Here is a 6,423-nt window from a genome sequence, read left to right as displayed (position 1 = left end):
CTAGGGTAAGGATGAGGGGATATTAGAGAAACAGCAGGGGATGGAACAGAGGGAGACAGTTGTTCAATACGCTTGGCATTGTAGATTTTCCTCAGCCAGAAGAGATGTTAGCCATTTAAGAGGGGACATACAAGTAGGAGTTATGAAACCCATTTGCACAAGAAACCACAGTGGCACTGAGCTTTATCAGTGTTTTCCCGTGGGCTGCTCGTCTGGTCACAGAAAGACCACATTTATACCAACCTTTTCAGCTTCTCTCTCTCGCATTTTACTGAGCCTAAATGAACAAGCACCTTTAAAGTTGGGTAATCAGAGGCACGTTGTTGCAGACATCCATCTAGATGCCGGAAGGAATGCTGTTAGGGATCAAACTACTTTTGACCTAGCCATGTGTTATGGATGGAAGTGTGAGAAAATAAATTTCTGTTTGTTAAAGCTATCCACTTGTCGTTTTTGTGTTACAGCAGCACTAGATAAATAAGATATCATCTGAATGGTTTCATTTTAAGATAGGTCAAGAAAATGACTCATAAAATGGATGATAGGTTTGGAGTATAGTTCTGTGCTCTAAATGAAGGAATATTTTCTGAATAGGAAACTTTCTCATTTCTAGCAAGACTTTTCTTGGAAGTGGCCACTTTTTAGTATGGAGGCTAAATTCTTTGTGTGACCATTTATATAAAAGTACCTATCTTAGTCATCTAGTGCTGCTATAACAGAAATACCACAAGTGGATGACTTTAACAAACAGAAGTTTATTCTCTCACAGTCTAGGAGGCTAGAAATACAAATTTAGAATGCCAGCTCCAGGAGAAGGCTTTCTGTCTCTGTCGTCTCTAGAGGAAGGTCCTTGTCATCAGTCTTCCCCTGGTCTAGGAGCTTCTCAGCACAGGGACCCCAGGTCCAAAGGATGCATTCCTTTCCTGGTTCTTTTTGCTTGGTGGTAATGAGGTCCCTCTCTTCTCTGCTTGATTCTCTCTTTTATATCTCAGAATTGATTGACTCAAGATACAGCCTAATCCTGTAGATTGAGTCCTGCCTTGTTAACATAACTGCTGCTAATCTTGCCTCGTTAACATCATAACCCACTAGCTTTGACTCCATTTGGACTCATAGCAACCCCATAAGGTTTCCAAGGCTGTAAATCTCTATGGAAGCAGACTGCCACATCTTTCTCCCACGGAGAAGCTGGTGGTTTTGAACTGCTGACCTATCGATTAGCAGTTGATTACTTTAACCACTGCACCACCGGGGCTCTTCCATTAACATCATAGAGGTTAGGATTTACAACACATGGTATAATCACATCCGATCACAAAATGGTGGACAGCCACACAATACTGGGAATCATGGCCTAGTCAAGTTGACACACATTTTTGGGGGACATGATTCAATCCATAACAGGACCCTTAACATTCGAAGCCCCCATTTGTGCTGTCCAGTTTCGCCTCCCCCCTCTTACACATACACAGCTCACATAGCATCCGTGAAAGCACAAAGACAAACACACGTAGAAGCCAGGCTGGGCCCAGGGGAAGGTCTGTTTAACAGATGGGTGGACACTGTATTGGAATTGGGAGATTTGGGGACTTGATGAGGAAAGCTGTCAAAGGAGGTGGCTGTTGTATCAGCACAGCATGGGTCTGAGCCTGAAAGTCAGACTTGGGTCCGAGGCGGCACTAGAAATTGGGAGAGTGGGGCTATTGTACTGGCTGTGCCACTCCAGCCAAGTTAACTCAAGCAGGTCACCGTAGAACGATCCTTTGCGTCACTATCATCCCTATGTAAAACTATCAGCTACATAAAACGTAGTTGGATGGACAAGATGAGGCTTTATTAATCAGGCATGCGTATCAGAATATCCCTGGGGAGGGAGGCTTGAGTCTTTAAGAAAAAACAAACATCCCCAGGTGATTCTAACGTGTGTTCTGCTGGACAGTCTAGTCCCTCAGATCCCTCCATGACTCTGAGGGTGGGCTCCCTGGTCAGTGGGTCTTATCCTTGGCTAGAGGACCTCTCTCTGGTCAGTAATCTGTTGGCAGTGCCCAGGCCAAGCTGATACATGTTGCCTGGCAGTCAGCCTCAGCCCAATCCATCCTACCCCCAGGTAGGGTGAACACATCATTCGTTATTCAAATCAGAAAAGGGCTGAGAGTGACGGGAGGGCTGGAGCCAGGACTGCCCTAGGCAAACCAGAATAATCACCCTACTCTGAAGTCATTGATTTCAATCTTATGGTGATTTTTAAAAAGTCATTTCAAGCTCTTCTTTACTCCTCTCCTATAGAGGTCAGATCCCTGAGACTCATCATTTAACTATCTGCCCTTGACTACGCGTAAAATAATGGTGCTGCAGCGTGGTTCATTAAAAAAAAAAGCCGTTCATTAAAAAAAAAAGCCGTGACTGTTTTTTTAATTGGCCCTTCCTTCCGATTTCTAGGCTTTCCTGTTTCTTGTTTTGAAAAAAAGTTCTAGGTGTTTTATTCCCCCCTGGGGAGAGAAGGACAGAGAATAAGGCATATTTAGTGTTGTTGTTTTTAATGTGATTACTTTTATAACTTGTCTCAGTGGTTGGTGATTAAAATCTCTCCCAGCATTCCATTTGGAAGAGGTTCCATGACCTGACTGAAGTGCTTCCCTCCCTGTGTCCCTTCACCTCCAGGGAAGAACTTAGGAGGTGACTTCCTGTCCTCTTTACTGATCACCGGATAGAAATATGAGTCATTTTCAGAGTTTAGATATCCTGGGCTGATTTTTAAGGATATTGGCTTTGAATCTGCCTTTCAGATGAGATGAAAATTTCATCTAAGAGCAAATTTGCTTTGGTTGCTCTGAAAAACTGTGACTGCCTTGAGAAAAGGAAATGATATAGTTTTTAAAGCTTTATTGCGTTACAATTTACATCTCATAAAATCGTCTATGCAGTGATTACTGATATATTTACAGAGTTGTGCAACCATTTAAAAAAAAAAAAACAGTTGCCGTCAAGTGGATTCTGACTCATAGTGACCCTATAGGACAGAGTGGAACTGCCACATAGGGTTTCCAAGGAGCAGCTGGTAGATTCGAACTGCTGACCTTTTGGTTACCAGCCGTAGCTCTTAACCAGTGTGCCACCAGGGCTTTTGTGCGACCATTATCACAGTTTCATTTTAGAACGTTTTCATCGCTCCAAGAAGAAACCTCCTGCTGGGTTGCAGTCACTTCTGTCTAATACAACACCTTGGTCTGTGCCATCAACAAGTATTTTTACTGTCACTTCCAGGGATGGTTTTGCCACCTGGTGAGTTGGTATTAAACAGATTTCTGAGTTTTAAAGACGTTCTTACAATCACCTGTTGTCGCTGGCATAGTTCAGTCCGTTGGTGGTGGTGGTGGGCGCCATTGAGTTGATTCCAACTCATCGAGACCCTGATTGGACCCTGAATGACAGAATGGAGCTGCCCCCCAGGGCTTCCTAGGCTGTAATCTTTACAGGAGGAAGTCACCAAGTCTTTCTCTCACAGAGCTGCTGGGTAGGTTTGAACTGTAACCTTTTGGTTAGCAGCTAAGTGCTAAACCACTGCACCACCAGGGCTTGTTATAGGTCAGTCTGAAGGCAATGAATTCACTCGCATCCCCAGTGCCAGCCCCTGCTCTCTGGGGAGCGAGGAGAGGTGGAGCTGCTTTGAAGGACATCAGCCTCCATCAGGACTTGTTGTTAACTACTGTCCGTCAACCCCAGCCTGGGTGACCCTCTGCAAAACGGGAGCAGACTGGTGTCATCTGTAGGGTTTTCACTGGCTGATTTTCAGAAGTAGCTTTCCAGGCCTTTCTTCCTAGTCTGTCTTAGTCTGAAAACTTCGCTTAAACCTGTTCAGCATCAAGCAACACACAAACCTCCACTGACAGACGAGTGATGGCTGTGCACGAGGTGCACTGTCTAGGAATTGAACCCACGTCTCCCGCATGGAAGGCGACAGTTCTACCACTGAACCTTGATGGCAGCATAATTGACCCACAGACATTAAAGGGATGCTGAGCCCTGGACATTAGGGGTCTTAAGGGGGCTAATGATACTTTCAGTGGGAAAAGGAAGGAGAAAGTAGAGGATACTTACTTTTGGTTTTTTGTTGGTTTAATTTTGCTTGTGAATCTCTGTCTCTGTCCAGTTGCACTGGAGGTTAAAACACTTAAAATATTCTAACTCAGAGGAAGCGTGAGCTGCTTTAGGCAAATGGCAACTTGCTGGCCGCCTTGGATTTTTAGGTGCTATGTGGAACGTTTCTCTTTCTCTTTCCCTAAGAGGTTTAGACTGCCCCCCTCCTCTGCCAATTAAACTCTATACCTGGGATATTCTGCCAGATAGCCCAGTTTATCTAATGATTTTCATTTAAAAATTGGAGAGAATTCAACAGGTTAGCACAGGAACATGTTTTCCTTTGAGGCATACTAACTGCAGCCCACAGTCTTCCATGTAGTTTTTTAATGGATTCACCCTTGAACCTACAGGAAATGGGAGTGTATCGTTTTTATTTGCTAATGGTTGATGTTTCCCTTGTGGTGGTGGTGGTACCGTGTCTGTGTGCACCATCATATGTGGCATGGAGAGAGTTCTCAGAGACGAAAGAAAAAGGAGTCAGTTCTGATTTTGGCAGGTCATGTGCTACAGAATCAGCAAAAAATGGGCAGGTTTGAAAATTGTTGGGCAAGCTTTCTCCTTTCTACAGAGTAATAATAGAGGGCAAGACATTTTCAAAACTACCTTTTAAAGACTTAGACGATCACCTATGTACAGTACTATAGGGTTCCCATTCAAACGGGATCCCAGTTAAATTCTAGTTACTCACTGTTTGTAAGTGTTCTCAAAAGTACGGTTATTACTTTGCAGGGGAATTTTGGCAGTTACATTGTTATGACATTGAGCTATTTAAGACCAGTTGAAACAGGCTTTTTAAAAGGAGGATGAAGACCCTGTGACCTTTGTCTCAACAAATAAACAGGCAAAGTGTGTCTAACTCAGATTAGCTGGTATAGATTTATTAAAAACAAGAAGAAAAAAAGCAGTAATGCGAGAAGAATTTGGTTTTGTCATGTTGGAGAATGTTTTCTTGACTACAGAAGTTGCAGACATGGAGGGTGGGGATGGGATTTCAGAAGGACAGAAGGACAGGTGGGGAGGCTGCCCCTGGGGTATATCTCATTGATTTGCATTGATTTGTTTTGTTCTTTGCTGGGAGAGAGACAGCTCACTGCTTACTACTTTCTCGCAGGCTATGAGGAATTGTGTTTCTTAAATTATTTAGTCTCCCATCAGCCACATTGATACTGGAATTTGTTCCCTCTCTGCTTAGGTATCTCCATTCTTTCTTGGACAATTAAGTGGAAAAGATAATGCTTCTTTCCCCTATGCCATCACTTTTACTGTACCCAATCTGTGACTTTAGGAGCACCAGTTTTTAAGGGTAAGTCTCTGGGAAGCAGAGAAGGTTTCTTAAATAGGTAAGGCTCTCCAGAGTGGCTGGTAGATTTGAACTGCTGACGTTTTGGTTAGCAGCCGAGCTCTTAACCACTGCGCCACCAGGGCTCCTTGGAGAGTTTAGCCCCCCGTGCAAAAAAAAAAGAGGGGGGTAGTTTGGGGATGAAGGGATTCCACAGAGCAGCAAATTGTAAGATAACAAATTATTTATTCAGAATGAAGCCACATTTGGGAATTAGGAATGAAGAAATGGCATGATTGTTGTGTCTAACTTACTATAATATTGCATATGTTAGTAATCTTTTTTCCCCTTATTGGAAAAAAGAAGAATTAAAAAAAAATTTACTATAATATTTTACAGAAATATTATATCAGGAAAAGCTCAAGTTGATTAACATAGCCTGTAGCTTTTTTGAAAGCAGTGTTTTTATTTATTTTCTCAAGGCAATTTGATGGCCCTGGGGTTACACTTCCTGAGTTTGAATCTTTACTATTTATTAGTGCTGTCACTGTGGACACCTGCAAAATGCAGATGGTAGTAGTACTTATCTCATGGAGTTGTTGTGAGTAGTTAGATAATTGCAGGTGAAGCATTTTGCAGAATTTTTAACACATTAAAAAAAAAGCACTCAATAAACTTGTTGTTAGCTGTGCTAGAGTTGCCCCCCGACTCATGGTGACCCCACGCACAATGGAATGTAACACCCCCCAGTCCTGCACCAGCCCCATACTGGATCGATGTGGTCCGTACGGTTTCCATTGGCTGATTTTCGGAAGTAGATTGCCAGACTTTTCTTCCTAGTACAACTTAGTCTGGAAGCTCTGCTGCAACCTGTTCATTGTCATAGCAACATGCAAGCCTGCACTGACAGATGGGTGGTGGCTGCGCATGAGGTGCATGGGCTGAGAGTCGAACCAGCCTCACCGCATGGACGGCGAGAATTCTTCCACTGAACCACCACTGCT

The 6,423-nt window shown here is 43.4% G+C and overlaps 1 protein-coding gene across 3 annotated transcripts in view; it reads left to right on the top strand.

The window, feature by feature from the left end:
• The window catches only part of MFHAS1 (multifunctional ROCO family signaling regulator 1), a 105,301-nt gene that overhangs the window by 90,018 nt on the left and 8,860 nt on the right, over window positions 1–6,423 (top strand). The window contains exon 3 of one of the 3 annotated variants that reach the window (XR_002825051.1): window positions 5,333–5,443. The exons of the other annotated variants lie outside the window; for them this stretch is intronic. The gene's annotated coding sequence lies outside the window, so the exon portion shown is untranslated. The remainder of the gene's footprint in view (window positions 1–5,332; window positions 5,444–6,423) is intronic. 3 annotated transcript variants of the gene reach the window in all.

The sequence above is a fragment of the Trichechus manatus genome, unplaced genomic scaffold (assembly GCF_000243295.1).
Source record: "Trichechus manatus latirostris isolate Lorelei unplaced genomic scaffold, TriManLat1.0 scaffold00099, whole genome shotgun sequence".
NCBI lineage: Eukaryota > Metazoa > Chordata > Mammalia > Sirenia > Trichechidae > Trichechus > Trichechus manatus.
This window is presented reverse-complemented; position numbering and strand designations above follow the sequence as displayed.